The sequence below is a fragment of the Thermobia domestica genome, chromosome 6 (genome assembly GCF_964235325.1).
Source record: "Thermobia domestica chromosome 6, izTheDome1.hap1.1, whole genome shotgun sequence".
Lineage (NCBI taxonomy): Eukaryota > Metazoa > Arthropoda > Insecta > Zygentoma > Lepismatidae > Thermobia > Thermobia domestica.
Window position 1 is genome coordinate 282,995,301 of NC_137459.1, and position 27,308 is coordinate 283,022,608.

General features: G+C 36.5%; 1 protein-coding gene across 1 annotated transcript in view; it reads right to left on the minus strand.

The window, feature by feature from the left end:
• The window catches only part of LOC145687799 (uncharacterized), a 282,809-nt gene extending 258,597 nt beyond the window's left edge, over positions 1-24,212 (minus strand). The window contains exon 1 of the mRNA XM_081761226.1: positions 24,135-24,212. The gene's annotated coding sequence lies outside the window, so the exon portion shown is untranslated. The remainder of the gene's footprint in view (positions 1-24,134) is intronic.
• Between the last annotated feature and the right edge of the window lie 3,096 nt (positions 24,213-27,308).

Genomic DNA, 27,308 nt, shown 5'->3' on the forward strand with positions numbered 1-27,308 from the left:
TACGTTGCATCTATATTTAAGTAATTTGAGCTGACTATACTTCTAGTAACATATATATATATATATATATATATATATATATATATATATATATATATATATATATATATATATATATATATGTATATATATATATATATATATAAATTTATTTCTTATTCGTTTGAAAATTTTGTTGTTGTTTGTTGTTGGGGAGGTAATGGTAACCCACTATAATGTTACCGAGCTTACAGGACTGTGTCACCGTTAATTGTCACTGCCGGTTAATTTGAGTTCTGCAATTCCTTTGATTTAAGTCAGTTGTTACAACAAGTTCTCACAATTACGTGCTTTAAATAGTGTTGCAAACTTCAGCAACGCGTTTCATATCTCCGGAACGGTTTGAGATATCGAAGTGCTGTAAACGGCAAAATGATTTGTTTGCCAATTGCAAACTACTCAATTAACTAAATATGATACTTATCTAAGCATGTTTTCGAAATAAATCCTTTCACAAAATGAAGTTTCAAACCCTTGTAACGTCAATCCTAGACATTCGAAAAAGCTCGTATCATGACAATAGTATTCAACGCTAAAGCGATTTCAATGTACATTTCCCTGTTCGTCTCCGTTGTGATGTATGCGTGATAGAGGCTTCCAAACTTTTGATGATTGTAATGCTATAAATCCTTATTTTGCAACGCTTAATAATAAAAGTGGATTTCTTTGGCATGCTGATTTGAAATATGTAATAACCTGATTTAGACATTTGATAAATATTGCGTTAGCAACACTGATTGTTGGGTATTTTATTTAATACGTGCAAAGATGTTCCCTTACTTATAGTTGATTCGTGCAAAGTTTCACTTTTCTACATTTTTGGTTTCTCAGTTATCATGGTTAGACATTATAAATGATGCACCCTGATGGTTCGACATTACGTAACAAACCACTGACATAAATTTACAGGTGTCTAAAAATCGGCTGGTCAGAGACTTGGGACTCGCTGAAGATGGTATAGATACAGTTGTTCTTGGTGGAGTACCTGCCAAACCGTCGTCTTTCTCCCACCCACACCGCGTGCTATGCGTCGGGTACTCATCGGAAGATCCTCTTCCACTTTTCGAAACTTTCTCTTCACACTGTGGACTTCGTACCCGCCTCGGAGCATCATAGTCAATTTTATTGACTGTAAAAGTACCCTTGTTCTTGAGCCGACGTTTATTCTGAGAAGATTATATGTGAAGACAATCGACGATGTTGATATCGTTTGGCATAAAAAGAAGACGATGAAGCTTTCCGCTACAATGGACTTCACCATAATAGCATGCCTGCATACTCGTCATATATATATTTAATTATTACACTGTAATGCATGCTCAGATCAAGAGAGATTGTAAATCTACAATTTAACATGGACTCTGCAATATCATGCAGTGGATGACATATCTCAAGCACCTACATTCATTTCAAGATAGTATAAAACCGAGTTCTGTTTTGTCTCTATCTCACTAGTGGTTCGAACTGGGGACTAGAAAAAAAGTAATTTCGTTAGTCATATTCTGTACACACTGTGTAGCGTCTCTGACTCAATATCACGCTATGAAAACATTTAGAAAATGCTTAACTTTGTGAAGTTTTAGGGCTTTTAGGCATCTAAGGCTCAGGTCAGGATTGGGGAGACCAAGGATGTGGAAACGCAGGGGTCTGGCCATAACTGATGGTTATAATTTAATTGTTGTTAGTATTGCTACCTCCCCTCAACAACTGCTATTACGAAGATAGACCTACAAAATTTAAGAGTGCAAGGTCCGTAGCTTGTCTTGAAAATATGAAGGGGTCTGTAACTCTGAAGTAATTGCAAATCACATTTAAACACTTGTCCTTTAAATATGAATATTTTCGAAAATGTTAAATTTAAAATAATGCTGTAAAATTATCTTGCTAAGGTAGTAGGTAGAGAATGTAGATATTCTGCTGCAGAAACTTGCGAAATATTATATTGTGCAGGCTTGGTTCTCGAGTTACGGACACTACAATTGTGATTCATTTTCCGAAACAAAACCCCATACACTGATCTCATCAAATCAGGCTCAAATTTATCATGGTGACATATCTTCATTCTAACATATAAGCCTGTGAGGTGTTAGTGTATGCTGAACTTATATCCCCGAGTCACGAGAGGTCAAAAAGGAGTTAAAAATTAGTCAAAAATTATCAACACTTTTGTCATAACTTTTCTTACATTGCGCACTTTGTCTTCTGTCCTCGCATATTTTATTGCTATACTGTTGTGGTAATGCTATGAAAGTGTGATCTTAATTCCTCCATTTTTCTTTTTTCTGTTGCAGATATATCATGGCTGCTCCATTAGAAGTTTGCACCAAAGAGAAACAACGAGCAGTGATCAGATTCCTCTAGTCGGAGGGGGGTCAAATAGTCAGACATTAATCGCAGACTATCACTGCAATATTGTAAAAGTGCACTATCACGTAAAACTGTGATTTTGTGGCTCGAGAAGTTTCAAAGTTGTCGATCAAGTGTAACGCATGAAGAGGGAACAGGACGGCCATCAACCTCCACTACAGATGACAACATTCAGCAAGCTCGAGAGATGGTTCTGGCGAATAGGCGAATCACTATCAATAAGGTAGCAGCTGCTTTGGACATCAGTCATGGCTCTGCGCATCAAATCATCCACGACAAGCTCGGTTTTCATAACTTCTATGCACGGTGGGTACCAAGAAAGCTTACTGCAGAACACAAGCTCACTCGTGTTAGGATCTGTCAACGCTTACTCACTCGCTTCAACAACGAAGGTGATGCATTTTTAAGCAGAATAGTCACCGGCGATGAAACATGTGTTCATCACTATGAGCCAGAATCAAAGTGCCAGAGTATACAGTGGAAACACCCTGGATCTCCGACGAAGAAAAAAAAATAAGACTGAGCCATCCGCAGGAAAGGTTATGTTAACTGTGTTTTGGACTCACAGGAGCTCATAATGGCAGAGTTCATGGAAAAGGGAAAGACGATCAACAGTGCAAGTTATAGTGAAATGTTGGAAAAGAACATAAAGCCGGCAATTCGCAACAAACGTCGAAGTTTGTTGTCGAAAAAAAAATGTTGTTGCATGACAATGCACGGCCACACACGGCTCATCACACTATTGAAATAATGAACAAGCTAAACATTTGAGTAATTGGAACACCCTCCCTACAGCCCAGACCTAACTCCATCTGACTATCACTTGTTTGGGCCACTCAAGGATGCTTTGCGTGGTCGCCGATTTGCCTCAGAATTAGACGTGCAAAATGCGGTGCAAAGGTGGCTTCACGACCAATCGAAAACCTTCTATTTGGAAATAATACGTAAGCTCGTTGACCGTTGGGCCAAGTGCATTGACAAGGAGGAAGATTACGTAGAAAAAATGATGTGCATAGTATAACCCTAGTTTCATGTAAATAAACTGTAGAATGAAAAGTGTAGATAATTTTTGACTTGCCCTCGTACTATCAGAAACATAACCCATACGCTGAACTCATCCGATCTGGGTGAAACTTGGCATGTTAGTAAACATTGATTTGTTTCATGAGCCTGTTAGATACTATGTTAGGCGGACTACGATTTCCAACTTATCCACAAATAGGGGCGTCATTTCAGACTTCACTTGATAGAGGCAAAAGCACCACGGGCATAACACTTTCACGTTTTGTACTAGCACATTACTAGACAATCGATTAAAGTATGTGTTTTCCTCAAACTCTTGGTCAATTGCCCCCTCCTACCACCTAAAAAATGTCCCTGTCTACAAACAAAGAGTGCGGCCAACAAAGCATTAGCCTTTAGCCTCAATTTCATCTTCCCATGAACAGGCCCGCAACCAGAGGGGATAGGGTGGCCTGGCCCTCTAAACTTTGATTTGTTTTTGGTTTTGGTTTGGTTTGAACTCACTATCTTTAAAGCCTAAAAAGTTACAGTGCTTAACGGAATCCTCTGAAAAGTGCGAAATACGCACACGCGCCTATACAAAATGGCGTTGTACAACATTGATGACCTACAATACTTGATATCACTACGACCCGAATATGGTGACTGTTACGTATGACTTCTACACAGTTGTAATGGAAATGTATGACTGAGAAGCCATACAGAGTGCGTAACTAGAGGCGGGTGTCCGGGGGCAGACCACCACAACATTTCACCTCAATTGCTTGAAAACGCTCACTTTTGAGTCTATTTTTTTTTATTGCATTATGTTATAGTCGTCATATAGTTCAAACTAAGCAAGAGAAAAATACATCGCAGTCTTAACGTTTTCAAGATATACGCATGCGCACAATTATTTGCGCATTATGCGCAGTTCTGTGCAGGTGCAGACAATTCGTTTTAATTTCATTTTAAAGCTATCATGTATCTACTATCGCTTGCAAAGTTTGCTTGATCTCGGTGAATCCATTCTTGAGATATCGCGACAAATGTTATCTTTAAAGAATCGACTGTATCTCAGAAACTACAACTTTTTCGACAAATTCCTGCTAATTACATTAGTATTGGAAGGTGTCCTATTAGTCTACCAAGTTTCAGCAAAATCGGTTTTTGTGGCCCAGACACCTTATGGATGTTTCACAGGCCCTTTATTACATAATTGCATATAATCATTCTAGTTTTAAAACAATCAAAATTAATTGAATGCTTTATTTACTGATAAAACTTTTCTACTTGTAGCTAAATAAAGCCTACTACGGAAAAGAAAGTCACAACTGTAAGTGTTGTGTGAACTATACTATTTATATAATTAATTTTATCAGATAAAGATCCCTGCTAGGTGTCTAAAGCAACTTTGAGGTGGATCCCAGCACTTTTTCATTTTTATTTATTTATTTATTTATTTATTGTTTTATGCATTGCATATATATACTACATTAATTCAGATGGTCTCCGTTTAGTGTTTATGTACTAATGTTGTAAAATTTCCGGAAATTTTGAACCGGCTGGTAAAAAAAAAAAAAAAATCGGTTTATTTCAGGAAAAACCCGAAAAATAATAAAAATCTTTGTATTAGGTTAGTTTTATTACTAATGGAATTATTTTTTTCTTTTTTTTCGAACGCGTGGAAAATGTAAATTGAGAAATTTCAATATTGTGATAATTTAAAAAAGAAGCAATCGAAAATAAAACTGTTGCAATAATTCTTGAAAATTAATAGTCTCCACTCATTTTCTTTATGTTCCTTTTAGTCGTTTACTCCTCGTTGTGCATTAATTACAGAACTTTCACAATTGCATACACAACTACCAACATGAAGCGTTTATGTTGCAACAAATAGGGCTCTTGAATGAAACTGAGTTCTTAATGTGCTCTTTGATCTGGTGAAATTTTGTTAATTTTAACCAAACTACTTCTTAAAAAATGAAATGAAATGTTTAAGTTTTACGTCCGACGCTAATGCCGGTAGGCTAAAGGAGACGGTGATGATGAGAGGTGAATGAAATTGTGGAATGAAGGAAGTGGGAGGAAACGGGACAACCCCGAGAGAACACACGCACACGGTGTTTGTCCACCACAAAGTTCACTTGGCGGCAGCAGGGTTCGAACCCGGAACCACAAACATCAGAGGTGAGCGCTCTACTACTCAGCCACCGATGCCCTACTTCTTAAAAGAAAGAGCAGTAGGTAAATTTCACTAATAGCTACTCATGCACTAACAAGTAAGGGACCATAGGTTGTCGCGCAAATCAGATGCAGACATACGCCATCTGATTGAGCATGGAATGATATGGAGAACACAGAAATTTAAGGTGCTAAGGGCCATAGGGAGCGGAGCGATGAAAGAGGAAACATTGAATGTCGGCAAAATTGAAGAAAGTCAGGAATGACGGGAAAAGTTAATTTCTTGCAAACAGGGAAAGAAAGTCAACCAAAAGAACGAAATTAAACATAACAAGGGCATTAAGGACGAAGAAAGATCAGAATCAATGTTGCCATCCAAACCGCAGTGTTGCCAGCGCTGCACAACATTGATATGGAAGGTATAGTACAGTATAGCAATTCATGCACAAAGAAAAATATTAGTAACACAAAAGACAATTGAAAAGACTCTGAACACGTGCGTGAAAAGGTTTAACGATAGTCTTGAGTGAATAAGTACATGAGGGAGGACAAATATAGACATGAAAGTGAAGGGGGTACACATGATAACACAGAAACGAAAGTGTTTGGGAGCATCGTTCCATGATGATGATGATGATCGATGTTCTGCCCGAAGGCAGGTTTTGACGTTTGCGTTTTTCAAATGTGGCTACTCCAATGAACATCCTGGACAGTATGAAACACCTTCCGCGTATTGCTTTGAAAAAGGACTCATATAGGAATGCTGCAGAGACGCGTGTGACCAGCTTGCTTTCATCCGCTGTGCTCACTGCGAGAAATGTTTGTGTGTTGACCACGCATTCATTCGTGATCTTCACGTCAACTACAATTACACTACAAATGATGCGTACTGTTCTCTATTTTCCTCCATTTGTATTCACGCGGGTGTAATATTCACTCACGAGTACGTTAAACCTTTTTTTACGCCCGTGTATAGAGCCTTTTCAATTGTCTTTTGTGTTACTAATATTTTTCCTTGTGCATGAATTGCTATACTATACTCTATCTTACATATCAATGTTATGCAGCGCTGGCAACACTGCGATCCGGATGGCTACCCTGATTATGATCTTTCTTCGTCCTTGATGCCCTTGTTATGTTTAGTTTCTTTCTTTTGGTTGACTTTATTTCCCTGTTTGCACGAAATTAACTTTTCCCGTCATTCCTGACTTTCTCCAATTTTGCCGACATTCAATGTTTCCTCTTTCATCGCTCCGCTCCCTATGGTCCTTAGCACCTTAAATTTATGTGTTCTCCATATCTTTTCATGCTCAATCATATGGCGTATGTCTGCATCTGATTTGCGCGAGAACCATATGGTCCCTTACTTGTAAGACATATAATTACAATTATTTAATATTCAAATACAGTCTTTAATATAAACTTTATGTACAAAATTTCGTATGTAAACAAATATCTGTTTTCTAGTGCGACAAATTATCTACATATATAAAAATGAAAGTGACTATATTTGTAACTTAACAACTCTTGAACCACCATACTGATCTCGATAAAAATTGTCACCATAGATGAGGTTCTGGCCTGGGATGGATTTTGCCATTTCACTTTGAAAGTGCAACTTGGAGGAAGGAAGTGTGGTTATATATTGAACATTACCGATCTTAGTGTCGAACTCATAGTTTTCGTAGTTGCTGAGATAAACAATGACATTTCCGATGAAGCTTAAATTCAGCACTGCAACTTGGGAGAAGGGGAGGGGAGATACAGAAAATGATAAAAAAAAATGACCGGTGTTAGTGGCAAATCCATAGTTTTCGGGGTCACTGAGGTGAACAGTGACACTTCGGATGCCGTTTAAATCCAAATATATCCCCGTAAACTGGGGGAGGAGGGAGATATATAAAACTAATGCAAAATAATCGATATTAGTGTGAATGCATAGTTTTCAGGGCCGCTGAGATTAGGGATGCGCACGAGACAAGATTTGAGACTGCTACTCGAAAATGCGCTGTAAAAGTGATGTCTCGACTCGAAAAATATATATTTTTCTATTGGAAGAGCTGTGTCTCGACTCGAATTTTGTCTGGAAAATTCTGTCTCGACTCGAATCGAACGCATCCCTAGCTGAGATGAACAGTGACATTTCCGATGCAGTTTAAATCCAAATTCAACTCAGAAACTGTAGGGAGGGGGAAGAGGTGATATAAAAAAAAGATCGAAAATTATTGATTGTAGTGTCCAATTCAAAGTTTTCGGGGTCGCTGAGATGAAGAGTGACACTTGTAATGCCGTTTAAACCCAAATTCATGACTGAAAATGACTGAAAATGACCAATAGAAGTATCAAATCCATAGTTTCCGGTGTCGCTGAGATGAGCAGTGACATTTCGATCCAAATTCATCCAGGAACTTGGGGGTGGGGAGATATATACATATGATCGAAAATGACCGATATTAGTGCCGAATACATGGTTTTGGGGGCCCTGAGATGAGCATTATCACTTTCGATGATGTTTAAATCCAAATGCAGCCCCCATTAGTTACTCCTAAAGGGGGAAAGTGACATGTAAAAGCAATTGAAAATGACTGATAGGGTCTAATAGTGTCGAATTCGAAATAGGGCTTGTTGAAATTTGTCTTTTTCTCGATTTTGGACAGTCCTAGCTCTGAAACTATGCACTTTTCGCCATAGGTCTATATGAACTTTTCTCCTATTTTGAAGTAAGGAATCACCTCTTACAGTTTGTCGATATAGTTCATTAGGACCCTATATATATAAATAGAATAGGGTATATATAAATCACTGCATAAACTGTTAGATTTATCCACACGGAACTGAATATGATAAATTTACAATTAAAGTTTGGTCACAAGTGCTTTTTTTTTAATTCATGTAGTTTTGGGCAAGTACACATGTTTCAATAAATATATAAGTTTCTGATTTTCAAAAATGCATTTTCTCAAAGAAATCAACGTTTCTGTAGTAGAGTCATATTTAACCTAATTTCCGACGTTTTTGGATTAGTTCGTTTCTACACAACACAACGTGTATATTCCATTGGTATTTACTAGTTAAACCTGAACGTTGGATATTAAGTATATATATATATATATATATATATATATATATATATATATATATATATATATATATAAATCCGGAAAGGAGGGTGGACATTAAAATAAATACCTCAACGAACTTCTATAATTATCTTTGATATATCAGTTTTACTAAAAGTTCGTTTCAGTCCGAGTATCTTCACGATATACACACAAATATAAATATTGGTAGGATTTGGTTGCACGCTGAAATATTTCAATTCTTCTTAGTGAAAAAAAAATACCTCAACATTAGATAAGATTTTACTATACTGTTAATGAAAACCATGAGTGGATTAAAACATTAAAGATAAATCGATATATAGTACTAGTATATATATATGCTAAGCAAATTTATTTTCTAAATAAAAATAAAAGTAGTTTGCTTAAACGAAGAAGTTCCAGAAGTATGATGCAGCGAAATTTAATTTATTCGTAAAGCCTTATCATATTACGCAGAGGTACAGATTTTGTCCAATTATATTCTCAGTGGAAACGAGAAATGTTTAAGCTACTTAGAGGAACTTTCATTCTGATGAAGTTTATCTATCTATCTCGAGTACAGTGATCTTAGAAAGGAGAACGAATCCTGAATTTGTGAAATTCATATTGCTGAGTAAGCTTACATTAGAGAGTGCGTCCGGAAATCAAGGAAACAGAAACCATTTAGATAATTATTTCTGTTATAAACTAGTTCGCTTTTCTCTCTGTCTTCTGAAAAAGTGAGCGTGCGTGAGGTGCAGACAGTAAGATACATGCGACAGAATAAGAAAAAAAATAATATTCTTGTGTTGGTCTCTTTCCGCTTCTTTTTTTTAAACAATTTTGTTTGCTAGGACTGTACGACTTTGTTTCTGAATGTTCAACTTACAGAATTGTTTTTTCCACTAACAACGCTTTATTGATTTAGTTATATCACTCCATACTATAGGTGCATCTTGAGACAAAGTGTGTATTTTCTTGAGTATAAATATCTACCGCTTATGTCAATGGTAGAAGTACTCACGATTGGATGAATTCCTAATTGCGTTTTATATCCATTAGGGATAGTATCGAGACCAGACGAGACGAGACTTTGCACAGTCTCGGTCTCGTTTCGGTTGATAAATAGTGGTTTCGTTCTCGATCTCGTCTCGAGTCAAAAACCGCCTTCTCGGTCAATAGATGCTTGTCTCGATCTTGGTCTCGGTCTATAGGGTCAAGTCTTTGTCTCGTCTGTATCTCGTCTCGAAAGTCTCGAAATAAATAGTATGAAATTAAAATCGTTAAGGTATTACTATCGTACAGTCTGTCATTTCCGCTTCTTATTTTTTGTCTTTATTGGCTTAGAATTATGGTATGATGTACCGCTTCATATCTAATTTGCTAGCGCTAATGCCTTCCATGTGATGCTTCCCAGGTTCATCAGCGGGTGTATTATACCTGGGATAAAAATTTAACCCATATTTCACTTTCAGCAATAGAATTTATCTCATACAGTCTCAGTACTGCCTATATAATTAAACTCTATTAAATTAACTTCAGTACTATACAGTAGTTTATTTCCTTTCTTTGAATCACAACTGTTTATATCTCCTGACGGATAACGCAACACATAGCAGCACGAATGTATTTAATCCTAACGATATTAAAATTTTACAATTTCTCATTTATTGTCCAATACATTCTGCTTTGACTGTTATTTTAAAAACATAATACAACGTTCATTATCTTAACAAATAGGGTAAATTATTACTACAATATATTTTGTTTAAGATCGACCAAATGCTGTATTACTATTTCACACCTGCGTGTTTAATTGACACTTTACAACACAAACTACCTGAACATTATGGTGGGAGCTATGGCACTCATCTTCGGTATATGTGATCTCGGGTTTGATCACCAAACAAGTCCAATGTTTCGCATAATTCGCGTCTCATTTTAAGTGCATTCTATTTCTTATAGAAGTTCATAAGGTCGTAATGCATTGCGTAAGCATATATCCAATACGTCTGGCAAGATAGCCCCCCCGACTTCAGAAAATTGAAACAATGACTAGGTCATTCGTTTGTACTACGTTTGTACCGTTTGTACATAAACTATTTTTGTTTGTACCATTTTCCTTATAGGGTTACTTGAGAGATCAACTGGGGGGGGGGGCTAAATTGAAATACACCATTCCAAAGCAAATCGTTGGTACTGTTTGTACCGAAAAAAGTTTTGTTTGTACCCTGATAGTTTTCGAGAAACAGGAGATGATATTTGGGGGGGGCTATCTTGACGCCAAGATAACCCCCCGTGTCACAGCAAAAAAGAAATTGAAATACACCATTCGAAAGCAAATCGTTTGTACCGTTTGTACCGAAAAAAAGTTGTGTTTGTCGCTGATAGTTTCCGAGGAAGAGGGGATATCTTGGGTCATAGTGGATCAAGTGGGTCGTTGGTCACGATGAGTGGTGGGTAAGTGAGTCCTGGGTAAAGTTTTCATTGCCCTACGCCAACTCTGCAGCAGCGCTGAGGTAGTGATGATGACGGTGATAGTGATTAAATGTTATTTTAGCGTTTATTGGTGGTATTTTAACATTTAGATGTCAATGTTTAGTGTTTCTAGTTAGAGTTCGTAATAAGAAAACTGAAGACTACTATAATTTGTTGAGCGTATGTCCAAAAGAACAATTCCTTTAAAACAATTTGCTCAGAGTCAGAGCAACGTATCTCATTTCAGGAAACTGAATTACTGTTTTGTTAAGCTATACTGTCATTTGAGTAGTATTGAAACCCATTTTGTAATGTCTTGATTACTATTCAATAATATTTTTATCATCTTATTATTTTTATTTATTTTTTCTTTTAAAATCACTTATTTTCCTCTCTCCTGTAAACCTATGAAAATGGAGTTACGTTCCTCTGGTTCTCATGCGACGATATTATGTAAGTACATAGGTAATTCAAGCTATCTGTATCTAATCTCTCTCTCTCTCTCTCTCTCTCTCTCTCTCTCTCTCTCTCTCTCTCGCCAAATCAAGTGATTCTTAAAATTGTAGTTTTCTTTTGCATTAATTTTCGTAGTTTTGTTGCAAATTGAAGGATTGAATAGTTATTTTCTTTTTCGCTGTACGACCTTCGATAACTTTTGGATCCACTGTTACCCTATATTACCTAGTAAAAGTTTCATATGTATATGAACTTTAGAGCTAGACTATGTTAAGTCACTTTTGGTCGAAATTGAGTTAAGAATACTTTTCTAAATACTATGATCTTTCAAGTAGTGTAATAATGCAAATCTAAAATCATCCTGCTACTTTGTAACTACTTAGTATAGTTTGAAAAAACAGTACTGTGAGTCTTAATAAGGAACCTTTTTTTTTCGCTTTTCCTGTAAAATTACGAAATTATGACTTTACCTCTGAGATCCAGATATAATAAAATCATCGCCATCATCATGATCAACCATTATCAATCCACTGCTGGATGAAGGTTTTCCATGTCTTCTCCACAACTAGTTATCTTGGGCAATTCTTTGCCAAGTTACTTCCCAGTGGTTCTTGATTTCGTCACACCTTCCTGTATGCGGACGTTTCTTAGGCTGTTTTTGTTTCATGGTATAGAGTCTAGAGATGTTTTCGTCCATTGATCATAACTTATTCTTGCAATATGTACAGTCCGCAGCAAAAAACCTGCAACATGAACTATGAAAGTACACCTAACAGTTTATTGTGAAAGTACACCTAACAGCGCAGGGAATCAACATAAAGTCTAAGTGGTGCGAATCACGCCAGAAGAAACCTCGGAGTCCTCCTCTGCACATTTATTTTGCAACAAAAGACATCGTTGTTTCACACAACTCATGTTCCAGGTTTTTTGCTGCGGACTGTCCAACACATTTTCCAGCCCATGTTAAAACTATTTCATTAGTACCAGTCATTAGTTGCCAAATAATTTATATATATATATGGGCTATAGATAGTTCAAATAGACTACTTTTGGAGCGCAGACACGTTACTCTTTGATCTTGGGATCTGGTAACACAGACTAAATGATTTAAATCAACGCAATGTGAAGACCCCTATTTTGTCTAGCGGCTGGCAGACTTGATTTCTGTTTACGTGGTCCCGATTTCGATTCCCGGTAGGGGTAAAGTTGAACGACCGAAGTGGTTCAGATGCCAGCATAATCAGTATCTCCACGTCTCCACGTCCCTAGCATAATTATGGGACTTTAAACTAAAACAAAACAAACGAAAAATCAACACAATGTGTATTACTAACTGTAAGCTCTTAAATAATTGTATATAGCTATATGGAATGGATCCTGTTTGAAGGGTTCGGTGGTCAAACTAAAACTAGTGATATGTAATTCGGGTGCAATTAGAACTTTTAATTAAGCACAGTTTTAATCTAAGGTATACACAATAGCATAAGGTTTAGGGCAACAACTATTATTACCGAAAAGTTATCAGTTACATTTAATTTCAGTTACAATTTGCATTTACATGTATTGCTGGAACGAAAACTTTGACATTTATACTGTAAGTAGCCCAACGACTATGAAAAAACTTTGTTTTTCGAAAATATTATTGCACCATAAAACAAATCACGAGTAATATTAAAATATTTTGCAGTTTAGTTACGTTATTTGCATTATACTTTGAATAATACTTTGCAATTCATTTAAGTGGGCAATACTGCTTTAAATAAAGTAACTGCGTATTTTTGTAACTAAAACCACCAAAAATAATTGTCGTAATTTTATAGAAGCAAAGGAAATCAACAATCATTATAAACATCTTACACAAATACGTCATTTTAAGCAGAATAACAATTACTACCCATGTGACTTGTATCTCTGAAACGGTTTGAAATAACAATTGTAAAGAGTATTATGATCATTAAAGCATTTTGGAAGCATCTACATGATGAGGCGTGATATGTCAGCACGTTTTCGAAGTAAAGTGTTTAGAAAAATGTCAAATTTTCCATTTCTTGTAACTTTGTTCCTTTATGCATTCGAAATATATTATACCATTATCACAGTATTTGATACTGAGATACAATTGATGCGTATTGCACCGTCCACGCCATTTGAGTTATTAGAGATCTCCAAAATGATGATGTTAGTGATACTGTATTCTCCTTTCTTACACTGAAAAATGTACGTGGTATTGTGGTTTTATTTAATATCTAAATTAGAAATATGTAATAACTTACGTAATGCAATTAGAGAAAGTACAACTTTATGTTGCGTTGGCAACACTGCTTGTTTATCTAATGGTACTATAGAATATACATATTAATTTCCCCTTCAATATTTCAGCATGATGGTCCTTAATTTTTGATTTCCGAATTTTTTTTTGGCGAACCTCCTAAAATGGTTCCATATGGGACTAAATTAAGCCAGGATAAAAATTAGCTCCATTGAATAATATTAAATGGTGCCTCAAGCGACATAAAGTTTTGAATCCGATGACAATACATAGTATGTGGAAAAAATCTAGAATAAGCTCTTATAATTTAGAAACGCCTTAAGGGAATGCGAAGATGCCCTGGATAGTGGGATTAGAGAAAGACACACATTTAATGTTGTATAGTATTGGCATGGCGGCTATCTTGAAGTCCGCCATCTTGGATTCAGGTCAAAAATTTTAAATAGGAAGAGCTCCACGTGACATATCGTTTTAAAGTAGCATTTCACTAGAAGCACAAATTTGGCACTATTTTAAAGATAGCTTTATTCGTGTAAGAATTATTACCCTTGAAAAGGTTTCTCCTTTTCACAGATAATAATTCTTACACGACAATTATCTTTCAAACAGTGCCAGATTTGTGCTTATGGCACTATTATTCAATCATATATTAACCTTAGTAAATAACTGTAGCGATGATAATTGTATTAATGCATTTAATTATTGGACTAGCATATTTATTTCTGTCATATTCAATACAATGTAATTACTTCCTAGGTTTTTTTTTTTTTTTTTTTTTTAGTTGGTCAACATATGGCAGTAGCAAATGCTGTGTTTATACTTTGTAAGTTCTTTCATAGTTGTTTAAAGTGTAAATGCATAAATATATTAATATTTTAATTATAATTTTGTATGCAAAAAGTTTTGTTTGCTTGCAGCATCTTTGCTGCCTGACAATCGATTTTTAATATTATATTGAAGCTCATCAAAATATTTTATATCTATTTGAGTATTTGTAAGCTACAGAGGGAAAGGTTAAACTCTGACCGCTGAGAAGGTATTGCCTTCTACGGCTCACCTATCCTCGGATGGTAATGAGACTTTTTTTTTAAGTTATTTTGATTCAAATGTCAGGGTTAACAGTTGAATATTTCAGTTTTCTAGCGAGTTTCAGTTGGAAAAATGCAAGCTGCGGATACAACTATGTGTCGTAAGGGAATTTATTTAACTGGTAGTGCCAATGGACAGATTCTGGGAAGTAAATTACCGTCAAACAAGTAAGTGTTGAGCGTCTTTTTCTACAATTGGAGAACAGTAAGTCTGGCAGTTAGGGAAAGTGCACGATTAGCTGTTAAAGGAACTGTTTTTTTTTTTTTTTTTTTTTTTTTTTAAGGCAAGGATCCCGGTAAGGGGTACCCAACGCAGTGTTGACAAGCTGATTGTATAGTATGAGAAATGGTGAGCATTACAGAAGAACAATGAAACTTCGAGTGAAGAGCAAAGGAAAAAAATATGTAGCTTTCTCAAGTATCTTGTCTGATTTATTTGATAGTACACTCTAATGCTCTAGGCATTATTGAAATCAAGAAAGAAAGAGAGTTTATCTTGTCTCAAAGACAGAAGGGACGACCTGGTAACATAGTTGGTAAAGACATGGGTTTGGCGCGAAAAGAACCAAAGGGATATGCACGGCTTCAAAAGTAAGAGAAACAAAAAAAAAAAAAAAAAAAAACTTCTGAAAACGATTTGTTTGAACTTTATACACCAAAAGACGTGGAGGTAAGCAGTTCAAGTAATGAAGAGGAAAACCCAGCTGAGAGTGTTAGAAAAAATGTAAAAATGGAAGCGTGTGTGCCCGGGCCCTCTAAGAAATGTAAAAGGGGAAAAACTAATTTTATTACTCCAAGACTGGTTGCTGCTCTTGATTGATACAAGGTCACTGATGGATCTGACAGTGATGGCAGAAGCATTAGGTCATAATGTATAGGAACTAGTAATAAATAGTTCTTCCACTCACTAATGTCGAGAGAAAATCCGTAGCAAAGTTGCACAGGACCACAAGAAACAGTTTCAGAGTGCACCAAGTCCGTTAGTTGTGTATTGGGACGGAAAATTACTACCGAATTTGACTAGCAGAGAGACTGTCGAAAGATTATCAATAATTATTACAGCATTGTCATAAGAGGCTAATTGGTGTTCTCATTTTGTCACCATCAAGAGGAGAACATATTGTTTCTACTACAGTTCATTTACTTGAAGAATATAACTTGGTCAAGTTCATGCAGACAGTTCGTTGTGACACTACTCCCTGCAATATGGGTCATGTTAAAGGTGCTTGCGTTCTGCTAGAGCAGTTGCTCCAAAAAAAAAAAAAATCTATTCCTTCAATGTAGACACCACATTTATGAATTGGTTTTAAAATGTGTATTTGATAAGTGTTGTGTTTGGTTTGCAGCTGGACCGGACGTTCCTCTATTTAAGCGTTTTCAGAACGAATGATCTAAAATAGATTGTAATAACTTTATTCCAGGAATTGATTATGATGATGTAAGGAACAATATTTGCTATGTAAGAAATGAAGTGTTGAATTTTGCTATCAAACTTGTAGAAGCAGGGCACCGCAGAGAAGATTACAGGGGATTTTTAGGACTGGTCATCATATTCTTGAGTGGCATACCTCCTCGAGGCGTTTTTTTTTTTTTTTTTTTTTTTGTTTGTTTGTTTGTCTGGAGCAATTCACCATGCAGGGTGGATGGGAAAAGAAATCTGCTGTTTAAAAACATTTCTTTTTCGCCAACAATTTCGTTTAACGAAGCAAATAGAAATGGATCTTCGGAGAGTATGCACTTCTCTGATACGACTATACGTGCAAGCTTGGTTTAAATGTGATCGCGCCTCCCATTCACCATTACAAGACCTGCAATTTTTGAAAGGTTTGTACAGTTATAGACAAATAGATGCTGAATTATCTGAAGTGTCTCTTTCTAAATTTTCTCGCCATCTCCAGTACTTGGTGGACGAACACGTAGCGTTATTGTTGTAGTTTTATGAAGTTGGCATTATGAAAAAAAATGATTGAAAGAATTAAAACTGTAAAGGGAAACCGTGAGACAGCAAAAGGGCTTGACGCAAGAGGTGATACGATAACAATTCTTGTGAAAAGAGAAATCAGTGGTTTCGTTACAACAAACACACATATTTTCCTCGAGAGATTTAAAATACCCAAAGGGTTTCTTGAGTGTGATCCGATTTCATGGTCAAATAATAATGACTATTTTCAAGGAAAGACAATAGTTAAATTTATTCACGTAACAAACGATGCAGCAGAAAGAGGAGTGAAACTAATAGAAGATTACAACGTTCTTACGAAAAATGAGGAGCAGGAATAGTTTCTTTTGCAGATAGTGAGGACCCACAGATAATATTTTCCTAGATATGTGAAAAGTGAACTATGTAGTAAATAAGATTGAAAACTTACCGTAAAGCTACTACACAAATAAGGGATATTTCAATTTCTTCCAAGTTTTATTTTTTTATCTTTTCTCATAATGGACTATGAATCATCTTGATAGAAACTTATTTGTAGTTCATAGCGAAACAAATATTTAGCTTTCTCTAGCAGTTTGTTTCAGTTCATGTATAAAACTTCCAACATTCTTACAAATCTGTTTTCCATAACTACAATAAAATAACATTGCATCGAAGCATTTCGTTTTTCACATGCAATAACTCTTACATGATTATAGGTAACATGAAAACAACGCCAGATTTGTGCTTCCGCTGAAACGCTACCTCAAAACGATGCCTCATGACCCTCTTCTTATCTGAAAATTTTTACCCGAATTCAAGATCGCGAACTTCAAAATCGCCGATATGATAACGCTATACAAGATTAGATTGGTCTCTTTTTCTAGTTCCATTTTCCGAGATATCTACCCATTTTCTTAAGCCGTTTCTAAATTACAAAGGTTTCTCCCAGATTTTCCCCATATAATGTTTATTGAAATCGGATTCAAAACTTTAGGTCGCTTGAGGCACCATTTAAAATTATTCAATGGATCTAATTTAGTCCCTAAATTGGAACCATTTTAGGGGGCTCGTCCAAGGAAATTGCTAAATTTATTTTTCCGCATGTAAGTAAGGACAACCGTAATATATATAAAAACGTAATATATATATAGGTGAATATCGACACACTGTAAGAGCTGATTCCTCACATAAAAATAAGAGAAAAGTTCATATGGACCTGTAGCTAAAAGTGCATATTTTCACAGCTAGGGCTGTCCAAAATCCTAGGGCTAGGACTGTGGATAGTGGTACTTATCAACGTAAAGGAAGTTAAGCATACGCAATCCAAAAATGTATATTTCATTAATGTGCAATGTGTGTACAGAGTATTCCATGCAGGGTGAAATTCCCAGACTTGCCATCAACCGAATTTTGAAATATGTTCTGACTTCATGATTGGTACAAAGTAGGCATACGATAAGTCTTGATAGCAGTGAACACGGAATCCTTTGGCGCGATGTCGGAAGTGTTAATGATCGTTAGCAGCACGGTCTCTCGTACTCGGCAATTCGTATGCTGCGATGTTTTCTTTCACTCTTATAAGTGAAGAAAACGTGAAATATACCGTGACGAAATACATAGTATCACACGTTATTCCGAACAGAGAAAAACATCAAGTTGCCGGTTCCTTACACTTGCGATTTCCCTCCGAAGTATTGGATGTTCATTGTTGTCAAGACTTACCTCTTGCCTACTTTGGACCCGTCTTAAATCAGGGTATATCTGAAGACTTTGTTGAGAGCATATCTGAGAATTTCTTCCTGTAGGGAATACCCTCTACAGCTATTGACAAATGATGAGATACGCACTTTTGGATTGTGTTTACGTGTATTTGTTTTACGCTGAAAAAAAAAATCCCCAGTTTCTGGAATTCGAAATAGGACTTATTGAAATTTAGCTCTTTCGCAGTTTTGGACATCCCTAGCTCTGAAACTATGCTCTTTTCCCCATAGATCCATATGAACATTTTTTTTATTATTATTATTATTTTGACGTGAGAAATCACTTATTGCAGTTTGTCGGTATAGTTCATTAATAACGTTTATATAGGCGCGGATCCAAAGGGAAGACTATAGGGATATAGCCCTTTGAAGCTCAGGTACACACTGGATAAAATGGGATTCAGTCCTACTTTCTTTACGTTCGATAAAGCGGCCAACTATGGTTTAGATCCTCCCATGATCCTATCCTGGATCCGCGTCTCTTTCTCTCTCTCTCTCTTTCTCAATATATATATATATATATATATATATATATATATATATATATATATATAGAGAGAGAGAGAGAGAGAGAGAGAGAGGGAGATAGAGATAGAGAGACGGAGATAGAGAGAGAGAAAGGGAGAGAGAGGGGGGGAGACAGAGGCCCGTTTTAATGTTTCCACGGAAATATCTCGAAAACCTTTGAACATAAATGAACCGAACAAAAACTGAATTAAGAAATGTCAAGGGGCACATCGAATGGTGTTGTCATGATGCCACCCAGGGCCGCCCTTCATGAAGGCTCATGGCCCAACTTTAAAATTTTAAATATAAGCATGGATCAAGTGATACGTCGTTCGATAGATCTTCAAACACTAAACAGCGTTGTGGTATTTTTTTTTTATTTCGGTCACCGTATTCAAAATGTTCGCCAAGACATGGTTCCTTTATCAGATAAAACGTCCAGTATCACTAATATGAAAACGCTTGGAGATAAATAAACATAACGAAAAGTGAAAGAGGAAAATGGCATGGGGCGAGTCGAATGATGTTGTCGGTGTGAAACCCAGGGCTGCCATGAGGGCCCACGGCCCAACTTTGAAATTTTAGATAAAAGCATGGGTCGGGTGATACCTCTTTCGATAGATCTTCGAACTCTAAACTGCGTTATGGCAAAATATTTCCATATATGTCATTGTTTTCAAAATGTCCGGCAAGAAATGATGCCTGTATCAGATAAAACGTACAGTACATCTAACATGAAAACGCTTGAACATGAATAAAATGAACAAAACGTGAAACAGGAAAATGGCGTGGGGCACGTCGAATGATGTTGTCGCGGAGACCCCCAGGGCCGCCTTGCATTGAGCCCCAGGTAACAAGTTCATTTTTTTAAAATGAAAAGGCAGTTAAACAAAAGCAACGTTTGTGCTTATTGTTCTAAAAAACTGTATTGTTCAACAATTATGTTTAGCATTTCAGTTGATTCATTTTTGCATCAAATCATTGCCAGCAATAGAAATGGAAGATACTATTTAACACGAATTTTACTTACTTTTTCTCATTACCGAGACATCTCTCTCTTATAAAAAACACATTTCAGATAGTTTTGTTGGATAGATTCAATTAGGAAAACCTAAGGTTCTCATTTCAAATTTCACCGTTCCTTTCCACTTCCGGAGAAAGGTCGGAAAGATGATTTTCTAAGAATTAGATTTCCTCATTTGCATTATGTCACTTTTATTTTAATCATCCTTTTCTTTGTTGATCATTCTCGAACCGTGGAATGATAAATACCCTCTGCAATCTCCTGTACAAGGTTTGGTCTGTTCATTTATTTCCAACTGTTTTCATTAGTGGTAATGGACGTTTTATCTGATACAGGCCCCATGTCTTGGTGGAAATTATGAAAACGGTGACCCATATGAAAAATCTTCTGACCCACCGCGCTGTTTCAAGTTTAAAGATCCATCGAACGAGGTATCTAACGACTCATGTTTTCATTTAAACTTTCGAAGTTTTGCCCTGGGCCCCCATGAAAGGTGGCCCTGGAGGTCACTACAACATCATTCGACGTGCTTCATGTCATTTTCCTGTTTCACTTTTTGTTCTGTTCATTCATCTCCAAACGTTTTCATATTAGTCGTACTGGACGTTTTATCTGATGCAGGCATCATGCTTTGGCTGCCATTTTGAATACGGTGACCGAAATGAGAAATATTTAACAGCAACGCTATTTAGTGTTTGAAGATCTATTGAATGAGGTATCACACGACTCATGTTTCCATCTAATATTTTAAAGTAGGGCCCTGGGCCTACATGAATGAACCCTGGGTGTTCGGTTCATTCATACTCAACCGTTTTCGAGATATTTCCGTGGAAAGATTGAAATGGGCCACCCTATATATATATATATATATATATATATATATATATATATATATATATATATATATAGTGTGTCCGTAAAGTTGCGCAATCGAAACTTTGAAACAAAGAACGATAAAGACCCGAGACTTGAAACAAATGTAAGCTGTTCTATGTAAATATTTTCTAGATCATGACCGGTGTTGGAATTTGTAAAGCTTTTGTGTGGTAACGAAACAAAGTATCGGAAGTGTAAAATAAAAAAAAATGTAAAAAATGAAGAAAATCGATATTCAGTTGCAAAAGGCGGAGGGACTTGGAGGCCCACAAATTAATTTTGTTAGATTTCTAATTGCACAAAAAAATCTGAAAAAAAAATATATTGCCAAGCGGGACCCCATTCATCATAAAACGTACTTGAATAGTTTTTAGTTTTTTTTTTTTATTTATTTATTTATAAATAAAGAAAATGCTGTGGGCCTCAGTGACCCCCTCTTGTATTACTTAAGGTGCTATTCACCGCATACGGTAACTGCTATATTCCAAGTGTTTTGGTTATTTTATTTTCCTTTGAAGCAATTTTGGTATTACAACGTACAGGGGCACTCTGACCCATTATTCTGGTGCAATGTTGCCAACTGCACATTATAAAAATTTAGTATATACATTTTTCTGATTATTTTTTGACACCTAAATATTTTATTTTCTATTATTTTTTTCCCTTCAAACCTGCTAACACCTAAATATGTCACTTTATATAATCACACATATTATATATATATATATATATATATATATATATATATATATATATATATATATATATATATATATATAAAGAGAGAGAGAGAGAGAGAAAGAGATATAGAAAGAGAGAGAGAGTCAAGTTTCAATAGTGATTCTAAAGAGCCATGCTGCTGCACCTCTGGAGTTATCAAGTATTTTTAATCATATAATCTACAAGCAGCAGCCTCCAACACTGACTGAAGACGCATACTTTATAGGAAATTGCCAGTTCGTTATTCTGTGATTGTGACTGTATGTGGGAATCTGCAGCAGCTTTGGAACAATGGCAAATCATGCTTTTCACAAAAATTCGATTGAGAAAGATCTTAAAGAACTTTCAAATGAATCTGACATAGAAGGTAGTGAGCTCGAATATAGCAAGGTGAAAATAACCCTGTCATATTTGGATGCAAAAAGGCAGCGATTTGAACATTTTATTTGATAAAGGAAATGGAACAAATGGAAGCAGTGGTACGTTTCTTGCAATGAATCCCTTGTAATATTCATGATATTGTAGTGATGTTAGTTTACAAAACTGACAAACAAGTCGTAGCTTGTTTGCTTACGTTTTACTTGTTCACTCCACAGGTGCAAAAATCTGACGTAGTGCTAATAGACAAAATTGTATCCAATGTTGAGTTGGCAACACTACTTCTCTGGTGGATCCCATATAGTGTGCAATGAATGTCCCTTACACTGCCTATCTTTTTGCGGAAACAAAATTTGAAAGAATTTCGCCATTCTAAGGATAACCGGGATGGAATTATAAAAGATTAATTCTGAATTGAGTTTGATACTGAAATATATCCCACTCTTCCACGTTCTACCCCCACTTTACTTCACAACCACTAAAATACTTTTTGAAGCCGTCTATGTATACATGCTTCACTGTAGTAAGTTGCTATTGATATGTTTGATAGTTTTCTACACAAACAAATAAAATAAATAAGTTATAGTTACTGACATAAATAAAAAACGATAACTTAAACAATTAAACAAATATAGTTAGCAACGCTGTACTTAGAAACAGTAATAATGGAGAATAAAAATATATGATGTCTTAGACATCCCAAGTTCATATCAGACAATATAAAATATTTTACGTGAGAAATAATGACCTTTATGTTGTGGGCCTCAGAGGTTGATGTTCCGTTGGTGTTCCATGTAACCCAAAAATACCTTGGTGTTCCTAGGGTTTAAATTATATATGAAGGGAAAGGGGAAAAGAAAGAAGGAATGTCACAAAACTGCATTTTCGAGAAAACAGTGTTTTAATATTGAAAACCGCGTAAAAAGAATAGGGTTAGTTAAATATTTGCCCCTTTTTACATGGACATTTCTTCATCTACGCATGCATGGTATATGCAGTTAAATAGTACCAAGAGTCACCAACAGATAGGACAAAGCACCCGATAAAGCACATACATAGACATTCCTTGTTTTTTCCCCTTACCCTTCGTATATAGTCACATCTCACCAGTACTGATGACTTCAGTTCGAGCTACATCCACTCCCTACTCAATCACCTAACTATTCAGAACATACTGAGTTATGCTGAATGATGAAAGTTTACCGTCCCTTTCAATGCCGAGACTATGTAAGACGTAGACTTACAGCTTAATATATGATCCGAAACACACTATCCCTTAAGGAATCGAATCCGGTTTCTCCATACTAAAGGTGTCGACGCTAACCATAAAGCTTCGAGGGAACTCTTAAACTATGTTGTTTGACTATTGCCGGTCAAGTGCGTCATCATGAGATCGGATTTCAGGTTGAATGTGATCATCAAATAGTGCAATGTTGTTATAATCACTTTGTATAGCCATCTCTGTTATCTTAGCCGCACACTTTTCCGGCTTACTCCGTAACGAATTTTTACAGAACTTTGCACTGTTTTTGAGTGACAGAGTAAAATTATGAATTCAAGCTCAGAGTTTTATTTACCATATATTATCAAATGTATTATGTGGTCAAAAACTCTGTCATTGGTGGGGATAACAGCTTACATTTCGCCCATCAATCAGCTCAATGTAATCCTCCCCAGCATGCTCGTTGTCCTTTATCTAGCAAAAGAAATAGCGTGGAAAGCAGTCCCTCAGAAAGGTGATTCGTTCGTTTTCACGACTTTGATTGGAGCATGCAGAGCCTTCACGCTACTCTGATTTATTTACAAAGAAATGTTGTAGTAGAATTCTATTTTTGTTTGGGGGGGCGGATAGTCAAATAATGAAACTGTGGTAAAAACTTCATTTCACTCATATGCTTACATAATATTGCTGTATTTCTTAGAAATATATATTCATACGTATCTGTATATCCATATATACTTAACTCTAAGCAAAGGACACTTACCTCAGTAAAAGCGTAAAAAAAAGGGCAGGCGATAATCCCACACACGTTTATCTATAAAGCATCTTGGTTACACAAACTGCAAGTAAGAAATAAAAGTGTATATAAATATCGGAAAGATATAACGAAGAAACGCTACATATGAAACATAACAGCCATGCATTGCTGTGTTAATACAATAGCACCGATTTATTTCACATTGTTCATAATTTATGTCATGCAATAAAATTATTACAACAAACACGAATTTGTAAGAACGTCATTAGTTAGTTATCTGACTGGAAAGTAGAGCAGTGTCAATACATACGGGGTGTTTCAGAACAACACCGACAACGTTTGGGAGGTGATTCCTGGCACCAAGGTAAGACTAAAAGTATAAACCATCTTGGGTGCGAAAATGCTTCTTTCGGAGTTATAGGCCGGAGGAAACATAAAAAAAAAAATGAATTTTTATGATTCATAACTCCAAAAGTATGGGAACCACCGTAGTCGGGTCAAGAATTCGCTTAGGAGCTATTATATGTCCTATCCAAAAATACATGTTTCAGAATCCTGAGGTGCTTCCACAACAACATTTATAGAGGGAGTTGGCTACGGGCATATAATTTGAAGTACTCTCCAACTACCTTCATAAAGATTGTTGCGGAAGTACCACAGGATTCTGAAACTTAGATATTTGGATAGGGCACATACCAGTCCCTAAGTGAGTCTTGACCCGACTAGGGTAGGTCCCATAGTTTCGGATCTATTGGCAATTAAAATTCATTTTTCATGTTTTCGGCAGCCTATAACTCCGAAAGGAAGCATTTTTGCACCCAGGATTGTCTATACTTTTTATCATATCTTGGTGTCAGAAATCACCTCCCAAACGTTGTTGTTGGTGTTGTTTTGGAACACTCCATAGTGCTACCACAGAGCACTATTCTACCGGTGAAAATAAAGCGAAAATATTGTATGATGAAATAACCTCTGAGACCTCCTTCAGCCGCTATGGGGAATCAAAATTTCACTATGCGGCAACGTCGCAGATTAACTTGGTACCATTAGTTTTGCTCTACAAATCCATCTAATGGTTGTATAAATTGCTACACGAGTAAGTGATGCTAGTATCTACGTATATCGTCTTTAACTGTCAACAGGAAAGAATCGATGAAACCTTTTGATGGATTGGTATATCTTCTCTATGGCTTTTTATCTGTGACGTTGCTACATAGTGTAATTCGGGTTTCCAGACGAGGACACGAAATGTATACAAATATCTATCTATCTATCTATCTATCTATCTATCTATCTATCTATCTATCTATATATATATATATATATATATATATATATATATATATATATATATATATATATATATATATATATATATATATATATATGATCAAAGTAACCGGGCACCTGTCTGAAAATCACTCACAAATTCGCAGCGCCCTCCATAGGTACTGCTGTAATTCAATATGGTGTTGGCCCACCCATAGGCTTGATGACAGTTTCCACTCTCGCAGACATACTTTCAATCAGGTGCTGAAAGGTTTCTTGGGGAATAGCGGCCCATTCTTCACGGAGTGTTGAACTGAGGAGAGGTATCGATGTAGGTCGATGAGGCCTGGCACGAAGTTGGCGTTCCAGAACATAAAAAAGATGTTATATAGGATTCAAGTCAGGACTCAGTGCAGGCTAGTCCATTACAGGGATGTTATAGTCATGTAACCACTCCGCCATAGGCCGTGCAGTATGAACAGGGGCTCGATCGTGTTGGAAGATGCAATCGCCATACCCGAATTGCTCTTCAACAATGGGAAGCAAGAAGGTGCTTAAAACATCAATGTAGGCCTGCGCTGTGAGATTGCCACGCAAAACAACAAGAGGCGCAAGCCCCCTCCAAGAAAAAAAACACGACCACACCATAACATCACCAACTCCAAATTTTACTGTTGGCACTACATACGCTGACAGATACACACGTTCACCGGGCATTCGCCATACCCACACTCTGCCATCGGATCACCACATTTTGTACCGTGATTCGTTACTCCATACAACGTTTTTGCACTGTTCAATCGTCCAATGTTTACGCTCCTTGCACCAAGCGAGGCATCGTTTGGCATTTACCTACGTGATGTGTGGCTTATGAGCTGCCGCTCGACCATGAAAGCCAAGTTTACTCACCTCACGCCTAACTGTCATAATATTTGGAGTCGATCCTGATGCAGTTGGAATTCCTGTGTGATGGTCTGGATAGATGTCTGCCTATTACACTTTACGACCCTCTTCAACTGTCGGTGGTCTCTGTCAGTCAAAAGACGAGGTTGGACTGTATGCTTTTGTGCTGTACGTGTCCCTTCACGTTTCCACTTCACTATCACATCAGACACAGTTGATCTAGGGATGTTTAGGAGTGTGGAAATCTCGCGTACAGACTTCTGACACAAGTGACACCCAATCACCTGGCCACATTCGAAGTCTGTGAGTTCCGCGGAGCACCCCACTCTGTTTTCTCACGATGTATAATGACTACTGAGGTCGCTGATAATGAGTACCTGCCAGTAGGAGGCAGAACAATGCACCTAATATGAAAAACGTATTTTTGGGGATGTCCGGATACTTTTGATCACATAGTGTACCAGTGGCAAAAAAAGGTGCAACTGGAAGGGAGCAATACGTGAAGATAGCAGCGACGCAGGAATAAATCCACTTCCTCATGTTAAGAGATAGGAGCTAGCTGGCATATACTCAATGTTACTGCTTCCAGTGGCAACGCTCACTGCAACTGGAAATGTAAATCACTCTCTTTCTTTCAGCTTTTTTTATTGATTTATTTTCAGAAATGCTCAATACTGTTTTGTGCTGAAGAGCAAAGGTTTATTTTATTTACTGATACACTACTTTAATATCATACTTAAAATATCTTTAGAATTATATATATATCCGGTTGCACAACCATGCAACATATAGTACCAGCCACCGCTGGTGAAATGGAGCATGAACTGTCAGTCACCGACAGTCAGTCACCGACATACAGAGAAACAGATAAGATCTTAGCGCCACTTTCTGTTTTTGGAAGATGAGTACAACCTCAGAAAGATCACATGTACTGATTACAAGCACCTGTAAGATTTTGTCATAGATTTTGCCAGCTCCAAATCAATACATTCAGCGAGTGAACTACAA